At 47.6% G+C, this 12,027-nt stretch overlaps 1 protein-coding gene across 1 annotated transcript in view; it reads left to right on the forward strand.

Moving 5' to 3' along the window:
- The first annotated feature begins 2,968 nt into the window (after positions 1-2,968).
- LOC138674946 (uncharacterized) overlaps positions 2,969-12,027 on the forward strand; it is a 250,063-nt gene continuing 241,004 nt past the window's right edge. The window contains exon 1 of the mRNA XM_069762797.1: positions 2,969-3,050. The gene's annotated coding sequence lies outside the window, so the exon portion shown is untranslated. The remainder of the gene's footprint in view (positions 3,051-12,027) is intronic.

A 12,027-nucleotide genomic window follows, 5' to 3' on the forward strand; every position in this document is an offset into this window, starting at 1 on the left:
ATCGGAGCAGAGTGTGAAAAGTGTATGGAGCAGAGACGTGTGAGTACGAGGTGTACGGAGCAGAACCGCATGTGCAAGGTGTATGGAGCGCAGTTGTGTGTGTACGAGGTGTATGGAGCGGAGCCGTGTGTGTACGAGGTGTACGGAGTGGAGAGGAGCCGTGTCATGTGTGTATGAGGTGTACAGAGCAGAGCCATGTGTGTATGAGGTGTGCGGAGCAGAGCCATGTGTGTACAAGGTATACGGAGCGGAGCAGCGTGTGCAATGTGTATAGAGCGGAGCCGTGTGTGTACAAGGTGTACGGAGTGGTGCCGTGTGTGTACGAGATGTATGGAGATGAGCCGTGTGTGTATAAGGTGTACGGAGCGGAGCCGTGTGTGTGCAAGGTTTACGGAGTGGAGTAGTGTGTGCAATGTGTATGGAGCGGAGCGGTGTGTGTACGAGGTGTACGGAGTAGTACCGAGTGTGTACGAGATGTATGGAGAGGAGCCATGTGTGTATGAGGTGTATGGAGCGGAGCCGTGTGTGTGTAAGGTATACGGAGTGGAGCAGCGTGTACAATGTGTACGGAACGGAGCCGAGTGTACGAGGTGTACGGAGTGGAGCCGTGTGTGTATGAGGTGTACGGAGTGGAGCCATGTGTGTACGAGGTGTACGGAGCGGAGCCGTGTGTGTATGAGGTGTACGAAGTGGAGCCACATGTGCAAGGTGTATGGAGCGCAGTCGTGTGTACGAGGTGTATGGAGTGGAGCCGTGTGTGTACGAGGTGTACGGAGTGGAGCCGTGTGTGTACGAGGTGTACGGAGAGGAGCCGTGTGTGTATGAGGTGTACGGAGTGGAGGCATGTGTGTACGAGGTGTATGGGGAGGAGCCGTGTATGTATGAGGTGAACGGAGCGGAGCCGTGTGTGTACGAGGTGTACGGAGTGGTGCCGTGTGTGTACGAGGTGTATGGAGCTGAGTCGCATGTGTACGAGGTGTACGGAGCAGACGTTTGCTGAGTCGGATCGGAGCAGATATTGCTCCTCGCTCTGACACTGACTAGCACAGGAGACACGGAGAGGTCTTTATCAGTATCCGTGGCGTAGCTGCAGCGACGTGAGCAGTCAGCGGCGCAGATTGATGACACCATTCAGTGCCGTGGGAGTGGAAGCTGCCGGCTGCTGCGAGGGTGCGCGGTGAAAGGTGTGTGTGTAGTGATGGAGAAGGCAATGATGCGGGTGGGGGTAACCATGTGTGGCCATTATACTGTACCCAGCATTGTGTGGGGCCATTATACTGTACCCAGCATCATGTGGGGCCATTATACTGTACAAAGCATCATGTGGGGCCATTATACTGTATGGACCATCACGTGGGGCAAGTATACTGTACGCAGCATCATGTGGGGCCATTATACAGTATGGAGCATAATGTGGCCATTATACAGTAAGGAGCATCATGTGTGGCCATTATACAGTATGGAGCATCATGTGGAGCCATTATACAGTATGGAGCATAATGTGGCCATTATACAGTACGCAGCATCATGTGGGGCCATTATACAGTATGGAGCATAATGTGGCCATTATACAGTAAGGAGCATCATGTGTGGCCATTATACAGTATGGAGGATAATGTGGCCATTATACAGTATGGAGCATAATGTGACCATTATACAGTATGGAGCATAATGTGGCCATTATACAGTATGGAGCATCATGTGTGGCCATTATACAGTATGGAGCATAATGTTGCCATTATACAGTAAGGAGCATCATGTGTGGCCATTATACAGTACGCAGCATCATGTGGGGCCATTATACAGTATGGAGCATAATGTGTGGCCATTATACAGTACGCAGCATCATGTGGGGCCATTATACAGTATGGAGCATAATGTGGCCATTATACAGTATGGAGCATCATGTGTGGCCATTATACAGTATGGAGCATCATGTGTGGCCATTATACAGTATGGAGGATAATGTGGCCATTATACAGTATGGAGCATAATGTGACCATTATACAGTATGGAGCATAATGTGGCCATTATACAGTATGGAGCATCATGTGTGGCCATTATACAGTACGCAGCATCATGTGGGGCCATTATACAGTATGGAGCATAATGTGGCCATTATACAGTATGCAACATCATGTGGGGCTAGTACACTGTATCAGGGGGCAGCACTTTGGGTGGAGGGGGGTATCTGCTGCATCCAAAGCGCTACGTTTCCTGACTGTGGAAACACAGCCTAACCGAGATACCGTGTGTTACAGAACGGGAGTCTACTACATGGAACTTTAAAACCTATAGTCCTGGCCAGCCAACACCATCGGCTACAGATGGCCTGCACGGGACCAAGACCCTCACAGACCCACACCGCACCCAGCCAGGACCCACTCTTATATGTATCACTCCCGGATGTCACAGGAGAACAGTGCCTCGCCCTTGCCCCACGCTAAATGCCCACACTACACTACATGCACACATTTAATGACAAATCATAATTGTTCTTTAATCCTTGAGATGTATATGTCATCATGGCAGCAAATAGGCTACAGAAGACCCTGGGTCTGCCAGGTCTACACACCTGCAATTGTACACTGGGGATGCTTCCCTAAATTCCCACATATCCCGACAGCTTACCATGGCAACCACACAGGGGACACGTTTACAGGCATCAACACCAAGTCCCAGAGCTCCGCTCATAGCAGCACTACCTTACCCAGTGTGGTTGACCAGATTCTCCACTAGGGGACGACATCCGTACAGACCCGCACTACGTGCCTGTACAATACGTTTACTATTACGGCCCGTGCTGATTGTCCACTAGGGGGCGAGCTCCTCTCAGATCTGCACTACGTGACTGAGCAATCACCATCACAGCCCGTGCTGAAGACCTCATTCTCTGATTCTCCACTAGGGGGCGAGCTCCTCAGTGTGTCACTTGTTTGTGGGAGGCAGTGTTTGGCGTCCTGTTGCTATGGTCACTGGGAGCCTCGGTCACTGCAGGCTGCACGGCGAGCTGTCGGGCTTCCTCTCTCCGCCACTGACATTACATTCAGGTACTGCCCTACATCTGCTTTCTGATGTTGTAGGAACTGGAGACATTTTACACATGTTTGTCCCAGAAAATATGATATAATATCCCTATGATGATAGGATAGCGCCCTCTAGCGTGCAAGTAACACTGCTCACCTGCAAAGGCTAGATTAATAATGGAATATTATTATTATTATTATTATTATTATATTACTGCTATTATTCTTATTACTGATTCATGGCAAAGTGAAGCAAAGGCAATCTTGCCAATTTTCCAGAAGCTGTCACAGTGGCAGCGGCAGCCACACTTCCCAGGGCACAGAGATAGGCATTATCGCCATTGACTTGTGGAACGATCATGTTGGAGAGTGGTAAATGTCGCAGGGCATTAATATGGGGGCAGAGTGTCATTTATGCTGGAGGCCTTCCCTCAGGCTGTGGGTGAGGAGCACGTGATGGAGCCAGTGTGGGGTGATCGGTAGTTTGGTGCTATCCCAGTGTAGTAAGAAGATTTAGGCCTCATTCAGACGTCCGTTCTATCTGGGAGTTTTCACGAATAGCACTCGTACCCGTGTTAGTCTGTGGAGCCATTCACGTGTCCATCATTTTTTGCTGAGACTGAGTGGTCTGCAGATAACTGGTGAGACATGTACGATTTTGATCTGAGGGTCTGTTCAAAATAGGCAGTGCAAGTTATTGAATCTGTTGAGAAATTGGACTGCATTTGGATGACATCCGAGTGCAGTCTGATTTTCATGAACTGTCACAAAGAAAAAAAAATGGAGATTTTTTTTTTTCTCCCTGTACGAGAAAAACTGATGACTCTTAGACCACACTCAAAATAATCCATCTGTTTTTCTTGTATGTGCGAAAGATGGACATGTGCATGAGGCCTTGTCCAATGAAAGAGGTCAGGGACCGGTTTGTCAATTTGTTCATGTGTTAATGAAGTTCTTTAGACAGTATACCTTTGTGTATGTTCAGTCCTTTTGTCCGAATAAGGGTTCGCTCACACTAGCACATATATGTCATACTCTGGCCGGCAGGGTGAGTATATTTGACCCGCCCGGCAACTAAATGTTGAAAGCAATAATGGAGGAGTGAGCATCAGCCTTGGCTCCCTCTTCCATCATTTCCCCTCTGCGTCTGACGTCTCAGCACAGCGGGCTCAATTAATTACAACACACCCACTGTTCCATGTATTTATTTTTTTTTAATGTGGGGGCATTATACTATATGGATCACTATGTGGGACTATTATTCTGTATAGAGCACTATGTGGGGCCCTTATACTGTATAGAGCACTATGTGGGGCCCTTATACTGTATGGCGCACTATGTGGGACCTATTATACTGTATGGAGCACTATATGAGACTCATTATATTGTATGGCGGACTTTGTGGGGCCATTATAGTGTATGGACCACCATGTAGGGGTTATTATACTCTATGGCACTATTTGGAACTATTATACTGTATGGAGCACTTTGTGGCCATTATACTGTACGGATCACTTTTTGCGGCCATTATACTGTATGTAGCGCTATGTGAGGCCATTATAGTGTGTATGGAGCACTGTGTGAGGTCATTAGACTGTAAGGAGCACTATATGGAGCCTTTATACTGTATGGAGTACTATTTGGGACCATTATACTGTATGGGGCACTATGTGGAGGTATTATACTGTATGGAGCACTATGTGGGGCTATTATACTGTATGGAACACTATGTGGTGCACATTATTCTGTATGGAGCACTATATGGGGCTATCATACTGTATGGGGGACTATGTGGAGGCATTATACTGTATCGAGCACTATGTGAGGCCATTATACTATATGGAGCACTATGTGGTGCCCATTAAACTATATGGAGCACTATATGGGGCTATCATACTGTAGGGAGGACTATGTGGGGGCATTATACTGTATGGAGTACTATGGTGCCTATTATACTGTATGGAGCACTATGTGGGGCTATTATACTGTATGGAGGACTATGTGGGGCCCATTATACTGTATGGATCACTTTTTGTGGCCGTGATATTGTATGGAGAGCTGTGTGGGCATTACAATCTAACCAAAAATCATCAAGCAAAAAATAGACTTGTAGCCGAGAGTAGATCGGTAATACTCCCCCGATAATACTGTCCAGACATACGGGACCAGCAGGAAAACTCCAAGATACATATAGAACAAGAGAACGGAGTAAGAACATCCCACAAATCATAATGTTTAAAAGCGATATATATTTTATTATGACCAATAATATCAAATTAAGTAGTAAAATACTATAATAGTGCATACAGAAAAGAGATGTGGAGGAAACATGTAGGTATGCTGGATAGTGCAGGAGAAACAAATTACATCCCGGGCAGGGCACATGGGAAATAATAATACTAAGCACCTAAGAGGAGAAACTCCTGGTCCAAATAGGACCCATCGGAAGTCAGAATGCAAAAGTGCGATCCCCTATAGTTAGTACCAATCAAATAGTAAAGTACCAGTGCTTACCCATGTGTAAACAGATGATTCTCCCAGCTCCACCAGCAGCCCCCTGACGCACGTTTCGCGGTCAGCTTTCTCAAAAAGGTGACATTGTACACAGCAGCGCTGTATATAGTTTCAGTGTGTAGGTAATACAGTGATCACCAGTGACATCTATAATATAACGCTGGGAGTGTCACTCTGTCCGAAGCCTTTATAGACTGTGCAAGCAGCGGCGCAGTCTGGAGCCCACAGAGTGACGCTCCCAGGAGATCGCGGTATGCGTAAGCACTGAACGCACAAAGCGATCTCCAACGGATAGCAGGGACGCGCCAGAAGGGTGAGTATGAGTGATATTCACCTGTCTGTCCCGTTCCAGCGCTGCGTGCGGCTCCGTGTTCCGGGTTCTCTGCCTGTGACGTTCACAGTTCAGAGGGCGCGATGACGCGCTTAATGCGCGCCGCCCTCTGACTGAACAGTCACAGCCAGAAGACCCGGAAGAGAGCGGCACGCAGCGCTGGATCAGGGCCAGGTGAATATAGCAAGTGTCGGGGGCCTGAGCTAGTGTCGATACCGGCACCTGACCCCCACAGCGCGCCGGTGTCCCCGCCTGCTCAGGCCCCCCAGCACTCGGCGCCCAGCGACGATAGGTGAGAATGGTATTTTTTTTTAATATATCACAGCAGTATATGGGGCATACACTATGGAGCATCTTATGGGGGCCATAAACCTTTATGGAGCAGTGTACGGGGGTATACACTATGGAGAATCTTATGGGGCCATTAACCATAATGGAGCAGTGTACGAGGGCATATACTATGGAGCATCTTATGGGGGCCATAAACCTTTATGGAACAGTGTACGGGGCATACACTATGGAGCATCTTATGGGGCATCAACCATAATGGAGCAGTGTACGAGAGCATATACTATGGAGCATCTTATGGGGCCATCAACCATAATGGAGCAGTGTACGAGTGCATATGCTATGGAGCATCTTATGGGGGCCATAAACCTTTATGGAACAGTGTACGCGGCATACACTATGGAGCATCTTATGGGGCAATCAACCATAATGGAGCAGTGTATGAGGGCATATACCATGGAGCATCTTATGGGGGCAATAAACCTTTATGGAACAGCGTACAGGGCATACACTATGGAGCATCTTATGGGGGCCGTAAACCTTTATGGAACAGTGTACGCGGCATACACTATGGAGCATCTTATGGGGCAATCAACCATAATGGAGCAGTGTACGAGGGCATATACTATGGAGCATCTTATGGGGGCCATAAACCTTTATGGAACAGTGTACGCGGCATACACTATGGAGCATCGTATGGGGCAATCAACCATAATGGAGCAGTGTACGAGGGCATATACTATGGAGCATCTTATGGGGGCCATAAACCTTTATGGAACAGTGTACGGGGCATACACCATGGAGCATCTTATGGGGCCATCAACCATAATGGAGCAGTGTATGAGGGCATATACTATGGAGCATCTTATGGGGCCATCAACCATAATGGAGCAGTGTACGAGGGCATATACTATGGAGCATCTTATGGGGGCCATAAACCTTTATGAAACAGTGTACAGGGCATACACTATGGAGCATCTTATGGGGCCATCAACCATAATGGAGCAGTGTACGAGGGCATATACTATGGAGCATCTTATGGGGCCATCAACCATAATGGAGCAGTGTACGAGGGCATATACTATGGAACATCTTATGGGGGCCATAAACCTTTATGGAGCAGTGTACGGAGGCATATACTATGGAGCATCTTATGGGGGCCATAAACCTTTATGGAACAGCGTACGGGGCATACACTATGGAGCATCTTATGGGGCCATCAACCATAATGGAGCAGTGTACGGGGACATATACTATGGAGCATCTTATGGGGGCCATAAACCTTTATGGAACAGCGTACGGGGCATACACTATGGAGCATCTTATGGGGCCATCAACCATAATGGAGCAGTGTACGAGGGCATATACTGTGGAGCATCTTATGGGGGCCATAAACCTTTATGGAGGAGTGTACGGGGCATATAATATGGAGCATCTTATGGGGGCCATAAACCTTTATGGAGCAGTGTACGGGGGCATATAATATGGAGCATCTTATGGGGGCCATAAACCTTTATGGAGCAGTGTACGGGGCATATACTATGGAGCATCTTATGGGGGCCATAAACCTTTATGGAGCAGTGTACGGGGCATATAATATGGAGCATCTTATGGGGGCCATAAACCTTTATGGAGCAGTGTACGGGGCATATACTATGGAGCATCTTATGAGGTCCATAAACCTTTATGGAGCAGTGTACGGGGCATATACTATGGAGCATCTTATGGGGGCCATCAACCTTTATGGAGCAGTGTATGGGGCATATACTATGGAGCATCTTATGGGGGCCATAAACCTTTATGGAGCAGCGTATGGGGCATATGGATGGGAGCAGCAAATTAAAGAACGGTGGCGCAGGATGGGAGCAGCACATGACAGAACGGGGGCGCAGGATGGGAGCAGCACATGACAGAATAGGGCAGTACATGACAGAATGGGGGTGCAGTTTGGCAGCAGCACATGACAGAACGGGGGTGCAGGATGGAAGCAGCACATGAGAGAACGGGGGCGCAGGATGGGAGCAGCACATGACAGAACGGGGCGCAGGATGGCAGCAGCACATGACAGAACGGGGGTGCAGGATGGAAGCAGCACATGACAGGATGGGGGCGCAGGATGGGAGCAGCAAATGACAGAATGGAGGCGCAGGATGGGTGCAGCACATGTCAGAATGGAGGCGCAGGATGGGTGCAGCACATGTCAGAATGGGGGCGCAGGATGGGAGCAGCACATGTCAGAATGGGGACGCAGGATGGGAGCAGCACATGACAGAATAGGGGCGCAGGATGTGTGCAGCACATGACAGGATGGGGACGCAGGATGGAGCAGCACATGACAGGATGGGGGCGCAGGATGGAGCAGCTCATGGCAGGATGGAGCAGCACATGACAGGATGGGAGCAGCACATGACAGGATGGGGACGCAGGATGGAGCAGCACATGACAGGATGAGGGCGCAGGATGGAGCAGCTCATGACAGGATGGGGACGCAGGATGGAGCAGCACATGACAGGATGGGGACGCAGGATGGAGCAGCACATACCAGGATGGAGACCATATACCAATATAAATGCTCTCCACCCGGGCGTAGAACGGGTTAAATAGCAAGTTACAGTATGTACAGAGCTCCTGTGTATGATGTCAGTGGTGATCACTGCATTATCTGTACACTGACACTGTACACAGAGCTCCTGTGTATATAGTATACAGGTAATGCTGTGACCACCGATGACATTATACACAGGAGAAAGACAAATAGAGAACAAGACCAGCACATACAAGCTAGTGTTAACAGGCGCCAACGAGGAGCTCTGTATATAGTATACAGTGTATAGTGTCAGTGAACAGGTAACACGGTGACTCACCAGTAACATCTGTAGTTGAAGTTATTCATCTTCCCTTTTGTTCTTCATCCAGTGCAGACTGCCATCACTTCTTCCAGCCAAGATTCATTTCTGCATCTATAAGTGATCGCTTCCAGAGCACTTTCCCCACTTTTTTCCCTAACTTCCACACTACGTCAGATGAAGAAAAAAAGCGACATTATGCCTCCCTGCACAGTAACAGGACCCATCTTTTATTGCTCCCCATGGAAGACAATACCCTCAAAAGGAAATAAATTAATTTACAGCAGTAATGTCCTCTGATTGGCCCCTACAGTAACAATGCCCCCCATTTGCCACCATAAACTAATAATGTATGATCCTCATCCAGATCCCCTTTATTTAATAATGTCCCACATCCTGTGCCCTTTTATTTAATGTCCCCATCCTGGGCCCCTTTATTTAATGTCCCCATCCTAGGCCCCTACGTTGCCCCCATCCTAGACCCTTATATCCACTTTAATAAGGTCCCCATCCTGTTCCCCTTTATTTAATAATCTCCTATCCAGTACCCCTTTATTTAATAATTTCCCCATCCTGGGCTCCTTTATTTGATGTTGCCATCCTAGGCCCCTATGTTGCTCTGTCCTGGACCCCTATGTTGCCCCCATCCTTGAACCCCAAGTCAATTTAATAAGGTCCCCATCCTGGGCCCATTTATTTAATAATGTCCTCACCCTGGGCCCCTTTATTTAATAATACCCCCATCCTGGGCACCTTACAGTAATAATGTCCCCATCCTGGGCCTCTTTATTTAATAATGTCCTATTCTGGGCTCCTTTATTTAATAATGTCCCCATCCTAGACCCCTTTATGCCCCCATCCTGGGCCCTTATGTCAACTTTAATAAGGTCGCCATCCTAGACCCTTTTATTTAATGTCCCGATCCTAAGCCCCTATGTCCTCCTTCCTTAACCAGTGTATTTATTGTCCCCATTCCTAGACCGCTAACCTGGGCCCTTATGTCAACTTTAATAAGGTCCCCATCCTAGGTCCCTTTATTTAATGTCCCCATCGTTAGCCCCTATGTTGCATTGTCCTGGGCTGCTATGTTGCCCCCATCCTGAGCCCCTGCGGCAGCCCCCATGTTCACTACCCTGCCGAATCAAAGGGGAAAAAAAAAGATTCTTCTCACTTTCCTGCGCTCCCCGGCGTCCTCTTGCGGTTTAATATTCAGCGCGGTCGTTAAAACGGCTGCCAACTGCAGCTGTGACAGGGCGCTCTGCTCTCTGACAGGCCACTCGCTGATGTCACATAGCAGTAACACCAGCGGGACATTTAACGTCACTTATGTCAGTTATGTGACTTTGGCTCGGCCTGTCACAGAGCACAGTGCCTTGTCAAAGCTGCAGTGTTCATCTTGATGTGCGTCGTCGTGGCGGGTCAGGTAATGAACCCTGTGTGCGCATGCCCCTGACTGCTCTTTTAAGGGGCAAGTGGTACTAAAAACTTTTTTTCCCCTTCTTTTTCTGGGGCCCACCGGACATTTCACTGGTATCCTGACAGGCCAGTCGGCCTGCCTATGCCTGGGTCTCACAAGCCACTATACCTGGCTCTCCAGGAGGTCATTATTTGACCTCTGGGTGCCATGATTACCATCTGCTCCACGTGATTTTGTCATGGGGGTGAGAGAGGGAGCCCTCTCCCTCTCACAACTTTCTAGATACAGCGATCGCTATCGATTGTAGCACCTGGAGGATTAATCAGCCAGGGGCAGTGCGGGTACCATCACTGGCTGTCACTACAGGAGCTCGGCTGTCAGCTAAGCCGAGCTCCCAGAAGTGATCGTGCAGGGAAGTGCTGATCACCAATCGCAGCAATCAGAGAGTAGGGACCTTTGACTTTGACCCCGTATTCTTTGCTCATTTTGTGCTAAATCTGTACAGCACTTTTATGGACATCAGATACTGACTTTATCTTATTAATGTAATTAACTTTAGGGCTCATACTCACTTGCATGAAATACGGCCGAGTCTCGCATGGTAACCCCCCGCTCTGCCGCCGGCACTCCAGAGCGGAGCGTGCGGCTCCATGTATTGTTGTGCGGCCGCACACTCCGCTCTGGAGTGTGGGCAGCAGAGCCGGGTTTTAACCTGCGAGACTCGGCCGTATTTCACGCAAGTGAGTATGAGCCCTTAGAGGAAGTTTTCCGTGGTCGTCCACTTCTAAGTTTGTCAGCGGTTCCATAACCTTCTTTTTCTTTCTTTATTATACGTGACACTTGACTCTGAGAACAGTTGAATTCCATAGCTACCTCTTTTTGGCTATTGCTTGACTTCAATCTCAGAATAATAAGCTTGCTGACATCTGGTAGTAATTTTGGCTTTGCCTTTGCCATGTTTTAACCTAGAAACACACAAAACAAAAAAATGCTGTACATGACTACCCAAAAATTCAACTACCCATGACTAGTGTTGAGCGATACCTTCCGATATCGGAAAGTATCGGTATCGGTTTGGATCGGCCGATATTCAAAAAATATCGGATATCGCCGATACCGATACCCGATCCCAATGCAAGTCAATGGGACCAAAATATCGGAATTAAAATAAACCCTTTCTTTCCTTGTAGGTTCATTCTACATGAAGGAAAACAACTAAGAATAATGTAGGATGTATTGGGGGAGGTGGCGGAGACATTAAAGGCAATGAGGATTAGCCCAATCAAATAGAATAGCATGATTTTTTTTTTTTTTAAAGACGTTCGGATTGAAAAAGATATTGACTATGTAAATTTTTTTTTATTTTGTCAGATATTGATGTTTCACTATTCCACGACCTTCCCCTTCTTTTTTTTCCTTTTCCCACACTTTCATCTTCATCATCATCAGCATCTTTGACATCAACTTCTTCACCTTATTCATCTTCTTCTTCATCTTCTACCTATTTTTTTTTTTATTACATTCTTCATATTCATTTTCTTCAACTATTATTATTCTTCCTATTCTACATATTCTTTTTATTCCACTGTTATTATTCTTCCTATT

This window comes from Ranitomeya imitator, chromosome 1, assembly GCF_032444005.1.
Source record: "Ranitomeya imitator isolate aRanImi1 chromosome 1, aRanImi1.pri, whole genome shotgun sequence".
NCBI lineage: Eukaryota > Metazoa > Chordata > Amphibia > Anura > Dendrobatidae > Ranitomeya > Ranitomeya imitator.